The sequence below is a fragment of the Chiloscyllium plagiosum genome, unplaced genomic scaffold (genome assembly GCF_037043375.1).
Source record: "Chiloscyllium plagiosum isolate Xiang-an unplaced genomic scaffold, Cpla_swu_hap1 HiC_scaffold_7, whole genome shotgun sequence".
Classification (NCBI taxonomy): Eukaryota; Metazoa; Chordata; class Chondrichthyes; order Orectolobiformes; family Hemiscylliidae; genus Chiloscyllium; species Chiloscyllium plagiosum.
In genome coordinates this window covers 41,514,921-41,534,976 of record NW_028270145.1, presented here as the reverse complement: position 1 = coordinate 41,534,976, position 20,056 = coordinate 41,514,921, and positions in this window count along the sequence as shown.

Here is a 20,056-nt window from a genome sequence, read left to right as displayed (position 1 = left end):
ACTCTCTCACACACACACTCCTACAGACCCACACATTCATGCAGACCCTCTCTCATACACAAGCTCTCTCTCATACACTCACACATACACCCCCCACATTCACACCCACACATGCACCCTCTCACAGACCTATACCCCATTACACTCACACACGCACCTACACACACTCTGTCACAGACACTCACATCCCCACATGCACACACACACTCGGTCTCCTTTGCACATACACACATATAAGTTTGTGGAGTGGATTTATACTTGCAGAATTACATTTTATTTTGCTCAAAAACTGCATAAATCCATATAAGATTCTGTACACCGGGAAGACAGATAGACTTTAACCTCACACCTTCAATGCATTATCTGAGCTGAGACGGTACTTATTGTTAAAGATATCTTGAGAATATAACGTTTAAAAAGTTCTGGGATTTACATATGAAAGAACCGAAACTAACATGGTCATTCTAAAAGATGAAAGACTTAATCTATATTTGATTAATATTGCATTCCATGACACTGCAATCCTGTTGCAATAAATCCTGTGTCTTATGATTCTGCTCCACAACCACCTGAAGAAGAAGCAGCGCTCCGAAGGCTAGTGCCTCCAAATAAACCTGTTGGTCTATAACCTGGTGTTGTGTGGTTATTGCTGAAAAATGTATTGCTGGAAAAGCGCAGCAGGTCAGGCAGCATCCAAGGAGCAGGAGAAACGACATTTTGGCATAAGCCCTTCTTCAGGAATGAGGAAGGTGTGCCAAGCATGCTAAGATAAAAGGTAGGGAGGAGGGACTTGGGGGAGGGGCGTTGGGAATGCAATAGGTGGAAGGAGGTTAAGGTGAGGGTGATAGGCCGGAGAGGGGGTGGAGGCGGAGAGGTCGGGAAGAAGATTGCAGGTCAAGAAGGCGGTGCTGAGTCCAAGGGTTGGGACTGAGATAAGGTGGGGGGAGGGGAAATGAGGAAGCTGGAGAAATCTGCATTCATCCCTTGAGGTTAGAGGGTTCCTAGGCAGAAGCTGAGGTGCTCTTCCTCCAGGCGTCGTGTTGCCATGGTCTATATCTTTCTCCTAGTTGTGTGGTTATTAACTAAATACAGCTAGAATGAGATGAACGTGTACACTAGGACCATTAGTGAGCAAACAAGTGGAAAATTTGAGACAATGCTTTGGCTGTCAAACCTGATCCAATGGTGTCCTCTATGTAAACTGACTATGGTTTCAAGAATCAAGGAAGTCTGCTGTATGCTATACATGTGGAAAAGAAACATCACCACAAAGCTGCAGAAGAGAGCAAGTTTCCAAGCAATGAACACACTCATTTAGACAAGTATGAGGAGCTGAAGATGCTGCAAAAGGAAAACACTTTTTTTTCCATTAAAGCCTTTTAAAACAAACTTTGACATAGTTCCCTGATGCAATCTTGCCACCAGGAAGGTTTGGGCACATATTGGCTGCTCCTCCAGTGAGGGAAGCAATTTGCCAATTGGGAGGCAATCTTCAAGTGCTTAGGGAGACCACTTAATGTGGCAGCTGCTGGCTTCATCAAAGTGGCATTTCTGTGACATCTTGTGTGTCTACCAGGACCAGAGTGGCCTGCCAGCAGAAAGGAAGAACATCCTGGTGCAAATGATCTATCTTTACTTCAATCAGCAGGACCTTTTGCATTTAACAATCTTGTATTTATTATGACTACCTATATATTTGAGGACACCCACATTTCAAGTTAAATTCCATTTTTAGCTTCTTCAGCAGTGCCCTCTTCTGTTTCTCAGGCTTTGAAACTACCAGCTCTCTGAGTGAGGCAGCCACACCAGGATCTGTCCTTAATTGGGTTGTGAGGCAAATTCCACTGCTGGCAATTGTACACTCAGGATGGCTATTTGGTCCCAAGGGTTCCAAAGCACATATGAAAATTCAGCCGAAGTCTGCTGTCTGACTTGCCCTCCTTAGGTCTCTGTTCTGAGGAATTTTAGATGTGTAATGATAATACACTAACAAGGTATGTTAACAGTAATGGCTGACAAGGAGTCTCTCCCAGTCATATCAGCATGTTGGAAGGGTTAGCTGGTGAATTACCAAACATGTTTGGTCACATGATGAACATTTCTTCTCATTATTAGAATTGGATGCGTATCTGGAACTTTTAGCACAGAGGCAGGATTGTAAACCATAAACTACAAGATCACCCCACAATTTTGTATATATCTTCTCACGAATACATATTCTTCTCCAAAAATATACCTTTTATTGAAGTGCCTTGAATCTTCCATAGTGCTTAATAATCTCAAATGATACAACCCAAACAATTTAAGAAAAATGTATTCTAATAAAGTTAAATTGAAGAACATGTTTTATTGGAAGTCCTTCTGGAAAGATGCCACTTCTGATTATATAAAGTAAATATTAATGAATATGTGCAGGACTTAGTGAGTCATATAACTACATCATCCACATTCTCATTATAGCTATTGACAACCTTCTAACCCTACATATAGTTACACTTGGATGATGTTGTGTAGGAGGGAATTAAACATATGAATATATCATGATGAGAAACGATGTCGGAGTTAAATGTTAAATGTGTCATTCTTTTGCATCTCATTCCATGATTTTTATTTTTGCCAATTCAGATGATTTTATGATTTTTAATTGCTAATAACTGACTCAGAAATCTTGATATTGGTCCCCAGTTGTGAAAAATTGTATAGCTTTTCTTTTACACTAAGGAAGATTGAAACAATTTAATGGAAATTAGGATCACCACACGCTGGGAACATGGGATGTACCCATCTCTCCATTCTCCACTGTTTTGCTGACTTAAACTTGGGTGGAGTTAAAACTGATACACCTCAAATAGGTGTTCACATTTAAAGTTCATGCTATTAGTTATCCATTGCTGTTATCTTTGTCCATGATCCCAATTTTCAACCAGTTATGTATCATGTGCTCCTTGATCCCCTTTAAAGTTATTTAGGAAATGGGCTTGGAAGTAGTTGCTCATTGACACTGGGCCTGCCATTATTAGGAGTTTCTTCTACTCTAAAATATCTATCTGTTCAAAACATTTATCCTTTTCTCATGAATTTTTCCCCTGGATCTTTTAAAATTGCAGCAGAGAGTTGCAGTCAAAGTATATTACGGGTGACTTATATGAGTTTGATCTAGGGGAGGAGGTGAGTAAACTGGGGGCCATTTTGGATCAGGAAGGTATAGCAAAAGTAGGAGATGAAAGCATTTCTGTGCTATTGTGATCTTATGGTAAGTATATATTCACAATAGATTAATTTCTTAAAGTAGTTGGATAAGCAATAGATTTAACACTTTTAGACAGTCCAATAGAAAGGCCATTCAGGAAATTGTCGAGGGATAATTTTCAGCCAGATGGTAGATCTGACACAGTTGTACATCTTATTTATAAATATCACTAACAGCTTGAATCTCTTTGTTTTGAAAGCTTTTTAGAGACCATTGGTTACATTGTGAGCATTTGAAGAAAACTGTGCAATATTATTTTAAGCAAGTGACTGACACACCTGCCTCCAAATTATATTAATACATTCTTTCCCACATGGAACCAACAGATGCAGCAAGGACATCGATATAGATTTCAGATGTCAGCTTTGCTCAAGTTACAGGGAGTGATTGATGGAACTAGTCTGCTTTACCCCATATGATCAGGATGCCCCTTCTATAAATAAAAAGTTCTGCTATTCTATTCATGTAAACATTGACACACGATAGTGCCAGTCATTCCTAGACTCTGGTAGTTTGTTTGATGTATTTACATTCCTGTAGCTTGCTGTTTCACTGCTATTCTCCAGGACAGATTGGGAGTAAATAGATATCACGGGCCAATTGTATAATGTGAGAGTGGAGACATGGATATTTCAGAACAGGTTGAACAAAAGTGGCATGTCCAAATGCATGGCTAGATTTTTCAACAATTTGGGAGCTTTTGTTGTCGTTTGTGGCAGCTCACATCGTATTAGATTTACTGAAACTAATTTCACAACTTCTCAGTTGGATTTGATTGGACAAACTGTAAAGCTGGACTCCTTACTGCTTGGAGACTTAACTGGAAAGTTTCCATTTCCCATCCTTCTTTCAACCGCACTTGGCTCATCTCTGACTCTTCTCTTACTTTCCCAGACTTGTATGTCTCTACTTCTAGGATAAGTAATCAACTGCTTTCACTACAAGCCCACATTCAAGTTACATTGAAGGGCTTTTGCCTGAAACATCGATTTTCCTGCTCTTCGGATGCTGCCTGAACTGCTGTGCTTTTCTAGCACCACACTCTCGACTCTGATCTCTAGCATCTGCAGTCCTCTCGTTCGCCACATTCAAGTTAACTTTTTTTTAGATTACTTACAGTGTGGAAACAGGCCCTTCGGCCCAACAAGTCCACACCAACCTGCCGAAGTGCAACCCACTCAGATGCATTCTCCTACATTTACCCCTTCACCTAACACTACAGGCAATTTGGCATGGCCAATTCACCTAACCTGCAGGTTTTTGGACTGTGGGAGGAAACCGGAGCACCCGGAGGAAACCCACGCAGACACGGGGAGAATGTGCAAACTCCACACAGTCAGTCGCCTGAGGCTGGAATTGAACCTGTGTCTCTGGCGCTGTGAGGCAGCAGTGCTAACCACTGTGCCACTGTGTCAAACATGACTGTACTTCTTCACATCTGACTTCCATTGAAGATTCCACTAAATTCTCTCAGTTTCCCTATCTCCTCCACACCTATTCAGACTGTGCAACCTTCCTTTCTAGCACTTCTGATACATCTTCCCTCTTCTAAGATATTCACTCTGACAGTGGATGGTGAAAACTTAAATCATTAACAAATGGCATAACACAAATACAGTCAAGTGTCACCCATGCTACTTATGCACCCTCAAAAGGTTGTCTTCTTTCTTTCCCACTCTATCTCTTTGCAGTCCTGGGGTCCACATTAGGGTGGAGGGAGCTTGCCCTATAATGCAGCCTGTTGATTTTGGAGAGTTTAGCCCGTGAGATACTCGTGTCTAGAGGGTTCAGACATCCTGTTTGTTTCCTGCCCAAAGTACCATTAAACTGGATTGTTTCTCCCTCAGCCAGCCCATGGACATGTGACAGTTAAGTGCTGATCAGCATGTGCTCCCAACTTTACCTACTGAGGCATCAGTATTTGAGCTTTGTCAATATTCCCTCTGAGGATCTGTGCTCTCATCTTCTGAGGTGATCTCCAGGCTGTCCCCATGGTTCATTCCATTGGTATTTCAGGAGATAAAAAAGAGAATGCAAAATGAACAAGGGGTAGAAGTTCAGGCACATTAACAATATATTCACTGTGGCAGTAATTAGAATAGTAGTACAGCAATGGGCAATACTTCTTACTTGGTTGCTGGGACATGTAGATTTTGGCAACTTCACAGGAGCAGTCCCAGTATTCATTTTCCAGAGCTGGTATCCTCTCCTTGTAGGAGATGAGTGGCTAAATATTATGCACTCCACCATCCATCTTGGATCTCAACACCCGACTCTGGACCGTTTCCTCCTGGAAAGTAACAAAGTGATGAAATGAGTGAGGCAAAAGTGGGTAGCATTATTGTTAGTGCTGGTGACATGAAGATGTTGAGGTGGCCTGAGTGAATGAATAGGTAGTGAAGAGCCTTGCAGGATTAGTGCTGAGGTGAGGATTGAGTGAGTATGAGTGAGTGAGGCAAAATGTTTTGTGCAATAGTGAGATGGTTGACCATGAGACTTGGTGGGACATCAGTGCTGTACGAAAGAAAAAGTGAAAGTGCAGTTGTAGAGGGAAGACAGTAGCACTATGCCCTGGCAAAGCAGAGAGGGACAAAAATGACAATTAGCCAATTTTGGTAAGGTTCTGCCCAATTACCCAGTTGTACTTGCTTCATTATAGCATACTGTATTTGCTGCTCACAATGTGATATCCTCTAGGTTTGAGAATACCAAATGTAAACTGGGTGACCACTTTATGGAAATCTTCCAATCAGTTCACAACTGTTTGAGTTCCTTGTCATTTGTCATTTTAATTTACTACTTCATTCCTTCTCAGTCTATAGCCTACTGTAGTGTTCTTATGAAGCTTACCACAAGCTTATCATTTAACTCAACATTCTACAGATTCTGGACTGAGCATTGAGTTCAACAATTTTAGATCATGCCTCCATTGTATCAGTTTTTGTTTGTGCTGGTTCAGATTTTCTCTTTCTTTAATTCTGCACTTCGGTTTTGCCTGTTACCATGCAACTTCATTTGCACAAAATTTCTGTTCTTTACTATAGCTACTACCAATCTCTTTGGTTTCCTTACTGTCAAATCTTTTTGTCATGTAATCTCTTCTACCTCTACCCTATGACAGATCTTCCCTTTGTATATTCCTCCCCTTTAGTCCTTCTACTCACTCAAAACTTATTTCTCGCCCATTCTGACAAAGTGTCTTTGAGACATAAATCTGTTTCTCTCGGAAACTGTTTGATCTGCTGAGCATTTTCTGTTTCTATGTTGGATTCCTGGCACCTGCAGCATTTAGCCTTTATATTACTGGCCACTTTGTCGATGCTTTTACACCAAAACTTCGATTTTCATTCCTGAGTCAAGTGCACAGAGAGAATTCCCTGCTTTGCAAACCCATCCTTTAAAAATGGCTGCCTAAACTTCCATTTTCAGTGAGCGGTGACGAGTGTTGTTTGGAAGTCAGGACAGAAGACAAGGAGGACAGCTGGTGCAGTGGTGGCCATGGGTAGAAACCCTGCCTTGGAGCTGAGGTACAATGTCCAAATTTTAAAATTAAAAGACCACACTAATCACCCTATGCCACCTGCACACTCCCCATAATCTGTCCATGATGAATGGTGTGTGATTTGTTTCATTTTCAGAGTTTAGATTTTAAAATAGTACCAAATGGTTGATGTCTTTTTGGAAAAATTCTAGGTCAGACAGTACTTATGGAGGAGTGACCTAACGCAATATGTGTCAGAGAGCAGATGATAATGAACCCCTGGAGTGTAAATGGAATGGTTTACATCAGGTGCAGTTTTCAGTTTAAGATGATCAATGATTAATATTTTTAGTTTAGGAAAATGCTTAGATGATACTTTTTAGAGCAATTGGAAGAACAAAACTTGGGATTAGAAGCAAGTATAGTCTCCTTTCTAGAAAGGATTTCTTTGTCAGAAGTAAGTTTTCTCAGTAGAAATGTTCAGCCTGTGCAACCTCCAAGGTATCAGATATTTCCATCTTGTGACATTCCTGTCAGAAGTCTCCACAGTTCCCAGGTGATAAACTGGGAGAATTAAATTATTTGTTTGTCATGATTTGATATAAAGGTATGACATCTCTGGATTTGAAGTGTTATAACGTGACGATGTTAGGCAATAGTTTGAAACTTTGCTGGGTGTTTAAGAATGTTCTACATCTAGATAGATTGCTTTTTTTGTGTCAAAATGCTGTTCTGTTGTTAAGGAAACTTTGAGGTATCAAGTCATGATATTTCTGTGAATGATGACCACATCAACTAAAACAAAAGCGAATGTACGATCTATCAAGCCAGATTTTATTTTTGGATCTTACTCGCTCAGAAAGAGAGGTTGAAATAATTGTAAGACCTACAAATGACACATAATTGTGGAAGTTGTTTTATATACTTCAAAACGGAATTTCATTATGACCAGTATTTTCACACCTAAGGCATAATGTGTAGAATTCCCAGTGCAGTCAAGGGATTCTCCCAAATATGGTACCTGAATGTGGCAGGACCTGTTTGTGATAGGGAGTTGAGAGTGTGCGTCGTCCTACATTGTCCTGATAAGAACACTGATGACTCAGAACAAACAGGTTGAAATCTCAGTGCAACCCATTTTTATCCTAACCAGTATTCCAAGGATTGAAAGCAGGATTTCTGCCTTCACTACCTCCAGAAATATGGTGGGTTTTTTGGTTAAATGTCACAAGGAAAGCTGTGCCTACTTGATTCAACCTTATCTGTCCCAGTACTCTCATATATATATGTGAAGAAAATCCTGAAAATTGTAAAGGTCATTCCATCTGGATTTGTGCTGTAGTAAACCCTCATCAGATTCCGTTATCTGATAAATACAGTTATAATTCTTTAGGTCAGCACCATTCTATCATTCAAACTGAACAGCAGAGATCTGTCCAGTTTCTAGATATTCTTGAATCCACCTGTTCAGAGATGTTATTTCACACCTCTGGAGCAGGTGGGACTTGAACCGAGGTAACTTGGCTCAGAGGTAGTGACACCACCACTACACCTCAAGAACCCTCTTTTTTTCCAGAGTCATTTGAAAGAATTTCATATAGGTGACAGTTGATTTCCTAGGTAAACGGAGGTTTTGTGTAAAACCTTACAGCCAATGGCTTCTTACGTTCTCAAAATCTAGGCTATTTTCATATACTTGCAATAGAATTCAAAGAATCTGCAAACTTGTACTTTATTTTTCTCATTCTTAAAAATATCCACTCACACTGTGGTCTGTTAAAGTTTGTGATATTACTCAGCATCTCTTTGAAAGTGCTATGACTAAAAAAATCTAGGAACTATTCAATTATAAAAATATTTCCAAACTCCAAATTCATCTATCACTTCCAAATGATTAATCGAACATCCTTTTACTTAGATTTCATTTGACGTGGAAGAAGGAATTAAAAGGACAAACCTAAAACTCAATTCTGATCTACCTTATAATGGAATGAACTGTGTGATAAAAACCATTATGGCTGACTGATTTATAAAAATATGCCTTCTTAAATATCTTTTGATTACAGAAATTAAGTCAAATACATGGTGGCATCTTAAAGTATGTAATCTTTGATTTGGTCTCTGGAAATCAGCAATTTTCTATTCACTTATATTCAACAAAACTGAGAAGATTGGCACCAGTCAATGTATTAGTTATAAGACACCATCATTCAAAGTGTTTTCCGTTAACAGATTCTATTGAAAGGAAACTATGAATTGAGTTTTTCTCTCTCTGGAGTGTCAAGAATAAAAGTGAGGATGATGGCTCAACTGGCCCAGAGTTCAAAAGTCAGATGCTTATCAGTAATTTAACCATCCTCCCTCCTAAATGACTATTCAGTCCTCTCTAAGTCCAAGACAGAGGCTTATTAGGGACTCAACAACTGGAATCTGGTCAAAGTTAAAAATCACACAACACCAGGTTATAGTCCAACAGATTTAATTAAACCTGTTGGACTATAACCTGGTGTTGTGTGATTTTTAACTTTGTATACCCCGGTCCAACACCGACATCTCCAAATCAGGACTCTGGTCAGTAAGACAACAAATGAGCTGGCCATTGCACTGCTGAAGGTGTAATTCTGGGCCATGAATTAGTTGGATGCTGCTCTCCAATATCCTACTGCATAGAATCTGTAGTCATTCTGGTGACCTGCTGTGCTCTCATAATATGGTTCCCTAGAGATGTGTGAACCTTGAGTATACTGAGGAGCTGAAATATGGCAGCTCATTGAAAAAGCAACAAGAAGTGAGAGATGTATGATCATATTTTTGTGTGGGTTCTTTGTGTATTGATACATGTTTAGGTCAGATTCATTTTTGGAACTGTCAATCTATTTTATTGTTCCAGTGCATAGTAAAACTGTGGAGCAGAAGGCTCTGAGCATTATAGATCCTACGTTGTAGTAGAATACTAATATATGGCCACTGAGGGGACAGTAACCTCACTGCTTTTCTTCAATGTCCATTTACTTGATACTCAAATTGCAAGAGAGGGAGGAGAAATGGCATTGACAGAGGCATGCCGATGCAGCACTTGGCCTCTTCCCTCTGAAAAGAGGACCTCCTTCTTTTCTCTCAAGGTCTTTAGCACTAGATGCAGGTCAGCATTAATGAAGCAAGGAATGGTCTTGCCAACACCTGATGCTGTGGAGGATTTTGGAAAAATCAATTGTTTTTGTTCCTGGGGACAATCAACAAACTCAATAATGGCTACTGTGGAAATGTCTCCACAATTCATCCGAAAAATCTCCATTTTCATCCTCACTGGTTCTAAACGGAAACCCATATCAACTTCAATTAAAGGCTTAGCCATATGAAAATCTCAGCATGAATCAGATTCCTATCTGAGCTGGGCTTTCATCTCAAATTCAATCTGGTTCCATTTCCTGCTGGTGAGGAGAAGATTCAGCCCAGAGTGTGGGCTAATGATGCATAAGACTTCCTCTTGAGTTAGCATCAATGTCAGAAATTTACCCCTATTGGACTTTGCAATTCGCAAACCAGGACTGTCACTTTTGTAATTAATATTGCCAGTTTTAGTTTACAGATTAATGTCTGTTGCAAATGGAATTGACAAATGCAGGTTGATATTTCACTTATTTTTAGTAATGAAACATGCCAAAGTGCATTGCACAAGTTTTATTGGACCTAGAGTAGAGAAAAGGAAAGAGGTTAAACAGATAAAATGATTAGTGCTCTGCTTTGAGCATTTTAAAGTGGAAACGTAGGATCAAGGCAATTTCACCCTGGAAAACAATTCCAGAATGTAGCAACATTGCAGTAGAAGGCTTAGTGACTGATAACATAGTAGAGTGAGTGAGAGAGATAGACAGAGACAGGGAGAGAGAGAAAGAGAAAGTGAGATATTCATCAAAGCAGAATGATGGTGGCTACAATATTGTGTGTAGAATAAGAGATTACATACATACATGAAAATGAGAGCAAGAGATCTGAATACGAGTAATCTTAAAGGCCGTCAGGGAGAGGAATTGGAAGTCTTCTCATTGGGGAGAAAATTAAACCCCAAAGTGAGGAAATCAGAGGGCTTATCATAGGTGAGGTGAACAGAGACAGAGGAGGTTTGGATCAGAAAGTTTGTGGTGATTATCAGACAACTTTCTTTGGCTGAGACTGGAGGGTTAACGAGGATTACAGAAACCTGGTTATGTGGTAGTGGGGAGCAGGGCGGAGTATCACGGGTACCAAGAAAGACCTGTTGGATTAGTGGGGTTGTTGAAGACCTTGTGCTGTAATCTGAATACTCAAAGGATATTGTGGGAGATGCCTGGTCATGTGTGTCTCTCGAGCGGTCACATGGAACCAACAAGGGAGTGACTATGTATTTTTCTCCAGGATCCTTCAAGTCATTTCCTCATTGAAATTGTTGGCCTCCTAATATTTTGGGAAGCATGGTTATACAGATTTAAGATTAAGAAACTGAATGACAGTAAGTTTTGTAGCCTTGTGATATGTAAAGTCTAAAACCACCCCCCATGGGGTAAGTTAGTTAATTAGATATCCAAGCCTTCATTAAAACTGAAATTAGGGTGTGATGAGTGGAGGTGAATTTTTTAGTGCAATTTCCCTTTGAGAGATCATGGACATGAATTAGTACCCAGATATTGTCACATGACCACAGGTTCTCTATGTCAGCACTTGAGGCATACATTGTATGTGCAGATTACTACATACTGTATACATTTGATTTGCTGTAAATTGAGATCTTCAATTAAACTGAAGCCATGTACCACAATTTTCTGTGATAAGTTTTAGATAAAACACAACATTGCATGGGAGGGGGACAGTTTTGGCAAGATGGAGATTGTAGTGGAGCGAACGAATGGTTTGACTAGGTATTTAATTATTTTTTAAATGACTTTAACATCCTGTCCCCATCAAACCCAAAGGTGTTTGTTGATCAGATTAAACTACCCCACTCTGCGCAGGACAGAAACCAGACTAGAAAGACTTGAACAGGAAGTGAGGCATGTGCTTCAGCTGAGGATCAAAACAGGATTGAAGATGAAGATAAGCTTTTTACTAATTATGAAATTTTTATTACTTTGCTACTACTATCTTATCTCATTGTTTTTGCCTCTGTTAGAGTCATAGAGATGTACAGCATGGACACAGACCCTTCAGTCCACTCGTCCATGCCAACCAGATAAAAAAAAATCTGCATGTTATCAGTGTTATCACAGCATTATCATAGATATCATTTTTCTTAGAAGTGTGATGTATTGAAGAAGGATAATTTTTTTTCAAGCATCATATCATATTACTTTCCCCCACTTGAGGGGCTAAAATTGGCCCTGCACCTATTTGAGTTTGGAGTTGCAAATGCATGCTACCATCTCATTTATTTGATTGTAACATGCAGCCAAGTGTGACCCTGGCTACACACACTCACTGGGGGGAGGTGGGGGGGGGGGGGGGGGGGAGGTTAACGCTGTCTGTGTGGCCGGCATGTGTTCCAGCTTGTATGTATTGACTTAAAGTTGCTCTGTGTTTCTTTTTCCTGGAAAGGACAGCTGTATTGACTGAACACCAGCTGCTGCTGAGTGCTGGTGCTGCAGTTTAAGATGAAGCAAATGGAGCACTGCTGCAAAAAGGGACTCTTAGATTCAAGGATAAGATGATTCAGCGATCGAAGACAACAGAAGGAGAGAAACTCCAATCATAGCTTTTGTTCTGAGTCACAAATTCAAAGTTGGGTCACCTCTCTGCTCTGCAAGCCCTTACCCTTGAGGAAATGTTCCAGAACTTTGGATTTTCGTTGTGGAGTGACTGGCTCCATGGCACACGACCATGAAAAACTGCCAGGACTGGAGGCAAGCTGGGTGGAAGTCTGGCTTTGGTGTACCAATACTTTATTGAAGCTTTTCTTTGTTTTAAAACAAAGCACATCAACCATGCTTTCAGCCCTTGCCCCTCACTTGCCCACATCCTTGTGGTCTGCCCATGCCACATCATGACCTCTACCCATCCCCATGGCCATTCACACCCTCTATGCCACTCCATACCCCTCTCACCACCTCTGCTTACATACACAGCACCCAAAACTCAATTTTTTCCACATCAAATAATTTTCCCCAACCTACTCACGAGTCTCTTTATAGTCCCATGTCAATGCTTGCCAACCCATATCCCCACCACCACTCTTTAGCCTTGCAACTATCGTACCAACTCATTCCATATCCACCATAGCCAGAAGTCAAGACCCAAGCTGAGATTAATTCTCTTTTTGTTCATTGAAGAATTCGCTATATCAAAAATAAACAGTCTTGTAAATTTAGAAACAAAATATTTGCTATATTTAACATTCTTTAATCCTTAATAAAAACAAACCTGGGAATTCGTGTCCTATATCAGAGTTTACAGTTATTGCCAATTAATTTTTGCATTGATAGATACAACTGTGATAATGACAGGTTGTGAAATCAGTCTTACAAAACTAATCTAGTAATGATAGACTAGAGGACTATTTCAGAAGAAAAATATCAACTTACTAACCATTTTTCTTTTCAAATATTGAAACAGAATACATTTTGAATGGCTGGATAGTTTTTGTTTACCAGCCCAAAGAGCTTTACAATCACAATGGGTTTATGCCCTTTTTATGTACATGATGTCCAGTATTAACAATCCCAAGGGCAACCTTCTATTTTCTAAAAGACAGAAGGTATCACAGAACCATGTCCAAAAGGGTACCTTGCCACAAAGGATGCCCTACTTATTCAAAGAACTCCACCAAATGTCATTAGCTGATGTTATTTTTCGCACACCTAGCTGATGGAAAATACAAATGGAAGCACTTGCCATTTGGATGTGGGCATGTGTCTCTGTGAACCAGGGGATGTGTGAAACATAATTGATCCCCTTCTCTTCTCATTGACTTCCAATCATCCCCTTTCCCAGTGCTCAGCATTCAATTGGTATTAGAACATAGAACATAGAACATAGAAGAATACAGCGCAGTACAGGCCCTTGGGCCCTCGATGTTGCGCCGATCCAAGCCCACCTAAACTACACTAACCCACTATCCTCCATATACCTATCCAATGCCCTCTTAAATGCCCATAAAGAGGGAGAGTCCACCACTGTTACTGGCAGGGCATTCCATGAACTAACGACTCGCTGAGTGAAGAACCTACCCCTAACATCAGTCCTATATCTACCCCCCCTTAATTTAAAGCTATGCCCCCTTGTAATACCCGACTCAATACGCGGGAAAAGGTTCATACTGTCGACCCTATCTAACCCCCTAATCATCTTGTACACCTCAATCAAGTCACCCCTAAACCTTCTTTTCTCTAGTGAAAACAGCCCCAAGTGCCTCAGTCTTTCCTCATACGATTTTCCTTTCATACCAGGCAACATCCTGGTAAACCTCCTCTGCACCCGTTCCAATGCCTCCACATCCTTCCTATAGTATGGCGACCAAAACTGCACACAATATTCCAGATGCGGCCGTACCAGAGTCTTATACAACTGCATCATGACCTCAGGACTCCGGAACTCAATTCCTCTACCAATAAAAGCCAGTACGCCATATGCCTTCCTCACCGCACTATTTACCTGGGTGGCAACTTTCAGAGATCTGTGTACATGGACACCAAGATCCCTCTGCTCATCCACACTACCAAGTATCCGACCATTAGCCCAGTACCCCATCTTTTTGTTATTCTTCCCAAAGTGAATCACCTCGCACTTAGCTACATTGAATTCCATCTGCCACCTTTCTGCCCAGCTCTGCAGCTTCTCTATATCCTGCTGTAACCTGCCACATGCTTCCTCACTGTCAACAACTCCTCCGACTTTCGTGTCATCCGCAAACTTGCTCACCCAACCTTCTAACCCCTCTTCCAGGTCATTTATAAAAATGACAAACAGCAATGGTCCCAAAACAGATCCTTGCGGAACACCGCTAGTGACGGCACTCCATGAAGAAACTTTGCCATCAACTACTACCCTCTGTCTTCTTCCATCCAGCCAATTCCTAATCCAAACCTCCAACTCACCCTCAATGCCATATCTCCGTATTTTCTGCAGTAGCCTACCATGGGGAACCTTATCGAACGCCTTACTAAAATCCATATATACCACATCTACCGCTTTCCCCTCATCAACCTCCTTCGTCACCTTTTCAAAGAATTCAATAAGGTTTGTGAGGCACGACTTGCCCTTCACAAAACCATGCTGACTATCCTTGATCACATTATTCCTATCTAGATGTGCATAAGGTAACTCTGAGTTACCTTCACACACTTTCCAACAATGTTAGTCTTGTCTGATCTCTCTGCTTCATCATTCATCCAGTCATTCAAACATGTCAAACACATCACCCAAATAACATGTGAGAGGCAAGCAGAACCATTCTGGCTTCTCTATTGCACGTCCATCAACTGAGATCTACACAGGAGATGGGTTCCTTTCACAGTTTGTTTACATGTATCAGAACCACTTTCATCTGGCAGCTCTGAGACTATTGGCCAATGGCATGTTACTGCCTGGTTTTTCTTAACTCTCAGCTAACCCTCATCCTGCTTTCTGGAGTGAAGTCAAACAGCAGATGGTGTGGTCTTAGACATTTTGCTTTCCTCCAGAAGCCCAAGCAAATCAGAAGTGAATGGAATCATGGAGAAACTATTCACTGATTGAAGTCATACAAAACACAAAGGAAGGACAGTCATCTCAGTCACAGACCATCACAACAGTAAGCTTTCAGACTCTAGTCTTGGACTAAGGGTCAAGGTGGATTCTACTGTTTTGAGAATGGTCTACCATTCAATGAGACCATGGCTGATCTGGTTGTGGTCACAATTCCACTTTCCTTTCTGTGCCTCTAATTCACAATTCTGTTGTTCATCAAAAATCCATCTAACTCAGTCTTCAATAAATTTGAAGTCCCAAATTTACCAATTAAATTCTTCCAGTCATATGTTCATTGAATACAATATGTTAAATATCATTTATGACTCCCAGCTGTTGAAGAAGCCACTGTCCAAATGCTGCAAGACCTGGAAAACTTTGGGCTTGAACCGATATGTAGCAAATAACATTTACACTACACCAGTATCAGGCAATGAGCATCTCCAATGAGAGAATCTAAATATCACCCTTTGATCGCAAGATCACTGAAGCTCCGCACGATCAACATCATGGAAGTTACCATTGACCAGAAACTGAATAAGTGAGCCATATGTATAGTGTAGCTACAACAGCAGACCAGAGGCTAAGAATTCTCTGAACTGTGACTCCCTTAAAACCTGTCCCTCCTCTATAAGGCACAAATCAGCAGTCTGATAGTATACTCTGTCCTTTCCTAGATAAATGCAACCCCAACAACACTCAAGAAACACTTTCCAAGACAAAGCAGTCTGCTTGATTGGAACCATGTTCCACCTTCAACACTCAGTGACTCCACCACTATACAGTAGCAGCAGTGTTACCACCATCTAAATGTACTGTATCAACTCCTTTGACAGAACTTTTCAAACTAGTGGACCTCTACCAGCTGGAAGCACATGAGCATCAAATACGTGGATCACCACCTGAAAGTCTTCTACAAACTAGATAACATCTTGATTCCTAAATGTGTCATCATTCCTTCACTGTCACTGAGTCAAAATTCTGGAACTCCCTTCCTAACATCACGGTATCTTCACAGTATCGAGCAGTCACGGTGGCACAATTGGTTAGCACGTTTGGCTCTTAACCAGAAGGTTGGTGGTTCGAAACTACCCAGGGGCGCCTGCTCGATCTTCTCTCTCCAATTGCTGTTCATGGTTCAAAGCTGTGGGTTTTGTGGGCAGCATGGTGGCTCAGTGGTTAGCACTGCTGCCTCACAGCACCAGGGTCCCTGGTTCGATTCCAGCCTCGGGTGACGGTCTGTGTGGAGTTTGCACATTCTCCCAGTGTCTGCGTGGGTTTCCTCCCACAAAGATGTGCAGGTCAGGTGAATTGGCGATGCTAAATTGCCCATAGTGTTAGGTGCATTAGTCAGAGGAAAATGGGTCTGGGTGGATTACTCTTCGGACGGTCGGTGTGGACTGGTTGGGCCGAAAGGTCTGTTTCCACTCTGTAGATAATCTAATCTACATTACATGAATGGCAGTGATTCAAGACGACAGCAAATGAATACCCAGCATCCCCAAAATCCCCACATGGTATAGATTTCCATTAAGATGGACTATTCTTGATTAATTGTGAAAAGCTGCCTGGTTACAGATTTTACTTGTTTAGTGCACTTCACTGACTGTAGCAATTATGACCACACCAAAAGCAGGCAATTATTACTAGCCTGCCACTATGGCTTCATACCTGTATTCATCCTCAAGTAACTCATTAATGGCCCTTTTTTCCTGCTTGAAAGATCGTTGCTAAAGGCTTTAATTGGAATACAGGCAACATGTCACTCAGTGAACCTCTCTGAACAGTTTATCTTCAGAATGGTCACACACATGTCCTTTGCTGCATATTCCAATAAATTGGGTCAATAAACCTTTGGCTGTACAAGCATGAGGTGTAACATGAGGTAACATGAGTCACTCATTCTCCACAATTCCCACCCCCCACAACCCTCCAAAAAAGTAGATTATTTGAATCAGGCACTACAGAGTGCTTTTTAATCAAGAGCCAGGCTGCATGATTTCAACTGCTGAGCAAAATGCATGGCTAGAGGTTGTCTGCAGCTGTGTTTTTACTGGTAATGGTGGTTTGAGGCTGCTAATTTGTTGGTCACTGGTCATCCCGCACAGAAGCCAATTCTGGCAGAGGTAGGAAGGTGGAGGGTTCAGATGCATATGCCTCTATCCCATCAAATCAAATGTCTTTCCAAACCCCAAGCTCACCACCAGAGAGACAGCAATAGATTCCATCCTATGACAACAATGAAAGGCTGTGTTCACCCTTGACCTCCTCAGCAGGCTTTGTCAAAGTTGGCTTTGAGCCAGGTTGGATTAATTTGAAGGTTCAATGGAAGAGATTGGTGGCATACCAGCAAATCCAGGCAAGAGTGAGGCACAGTTGAAGTAAAATTAATGGAGTCTGGAGACAATTAAAGATAAATCCATATAATTAATGCAGATGAGGTTGTTGGCCTGGGCAATGAAAAGGATTATTTTATTTTAAATTAGTTTTACTAGATTAGATTAGATTACATTACATTACAGTGTGGAAACAGGCCCTTCGGCCCAACAAGTCCACACCAACCTGCCGAAGCGCAACCCACCCATACCCCCACATTTACCCCTTACCTAACACTACGGGCAATTTAGCATGGCCAATTCACCTGACCTGCACATCTTTGGTCTGTGGGAGGAAACCGGAGCACCCGGAGGAAACCCACGCAGACACAGGGAGAACGTGCAAACTCCACACAGTCAGTCGTCTGAGGTGGGAATTGAACCCGGGTCTCTGGCGCTGTGAGGCAGCAGTGCTAACCAATGTGCCACCGTGCCGCCCACTAAAATTGCTAAAACCTTTAGGTTCCCCAACGTCTGACCACCTGAACCAATTTCTCCCTGAAACCCCCACAGATCTTCCCTAATCCATTCAGCCCCGCCATAGAAAGCTAACTAAATTCTACCTCCACAATGGACACCTTACCAATTTATCTGCAACCCCACACCCCCTCCACATTCTGATCTCTCATTAATTTGGAACCCACCTATCAATTATACTCTGCCACTATAACCCCTTATTCACTTTGCACATTTCCTTTCTCAGTAACTGTAAAAATTGCTCTGGGATTTTTGTACTTGGAATACACCAGCTACTGCCATACAAAGGGGGCACAGTTTCTGTGATGATTTACTCCATTACTGACTGCATGATTGGCAGGATCCCTTTCATCCATGAAGACCATAATTTGACTATTATCATGTTTATGACTCCTGTAAAATATTCATCCAGAAATCTTCTGGAAAGTTAAGTGGATTACTTCTTCTTTGTTTTAGTTAGAAAGGTTCCAATGAAGATTGGAAGATCCTGGCCAATTTACTTTTGCCAGAGAATAATTTACTTGCTAACTGAAAAATAATGATAAATAAATAATTTCAAACCAGATTTTAAACAATTTGCTCATTTCATTTCTTAGTTTGTAGCATGGCTAGTGCTCGGTATTACTCTTAGTGAATTCTAATGATTGTTTTGAAGCAGTCTGAAAAAAATTGAGTGAGTTGGTTGGTTGTGATTCTGGTTTAGTTTGCTATGTTCATTGATATTGGTTGCATTTCTGAGCCATGAAAATAAATGAGCGAATCATAATGTGCACCTGGAGTAACCGAATTGAAAATTATGTCACATTATTAGATCGTCACATTATTATTCAACTTTAATTAAACATTGATTACAAAAAAATTGTTGATTTTTTTATTTTCCAAACTACACTATTGTTTGTTTTTCACATCAGCTTATGACTTGCTGACTTGTTCAATTGCAATTTAAAATCAATTAAGTGCAAGTGTTTAATTCATGATGTTTAAAGTGTGACACTGTGAGGAAAGTTGTGCGCTCAATGCAATACTCCTATTATAGTTTTAAGTTCTATTTAAACCCACTAACAAAACCAAAATAACCCCGATGAGTATTTTAATTTTAGCCTCAACTATTTAAAAATAAATTTGCAATCGAGTTCAGTGGACAACTGTGACTAGGAAATCAATAATTGAACATGCATTTTCCCCACCCACAATTTCAACATTTGTAGTCCTGCTGTGAAATTTTCAAAGCCTTTGTGTATTTTTTAGTACTGATGTTCTGTGAGCATGTCAACGAGATTTTTTTTGGAGCAGCTTGTGGTGGCGCCCACAAGGGAACAGTATTACTATTGAATTTAGTGTTGTGCCATGAGGCATACTTGATAAGGCAGCTGAAGGTTAAGGAATCCTTAGAAGGAAGTGATCATAATATGGGAAGATGTTTCCATTGGTAGGAGAGACTAGGACCCCAGGTCCCAGCCTCAGAGTAAAGGGAAGACCTTTTAGAACGGAGATAAGGAGAAACGTCTTCAGCCAGAGAGTGGTGAATCTAAGGAATTCACTGCCACAGAAGGCTGTGGAGGCCAGGTCATTGAGTATATTTAAAACTGAGATAAATAGATTCTAGACTATCAAAGGGATCAAGAATTATGGGGAGAAAGTGGGAGAATGGGGTTGAGAAACATATCAGAGCTGAAAATGTGTTGCTGGAAAAGCGCAGCAGGTCATGCCGCATCCAAGGAGCAGGAGAATCAACGTTTCGGGCATAAGCCCTTCATCGATTCTCCTGCTCCTTGGATG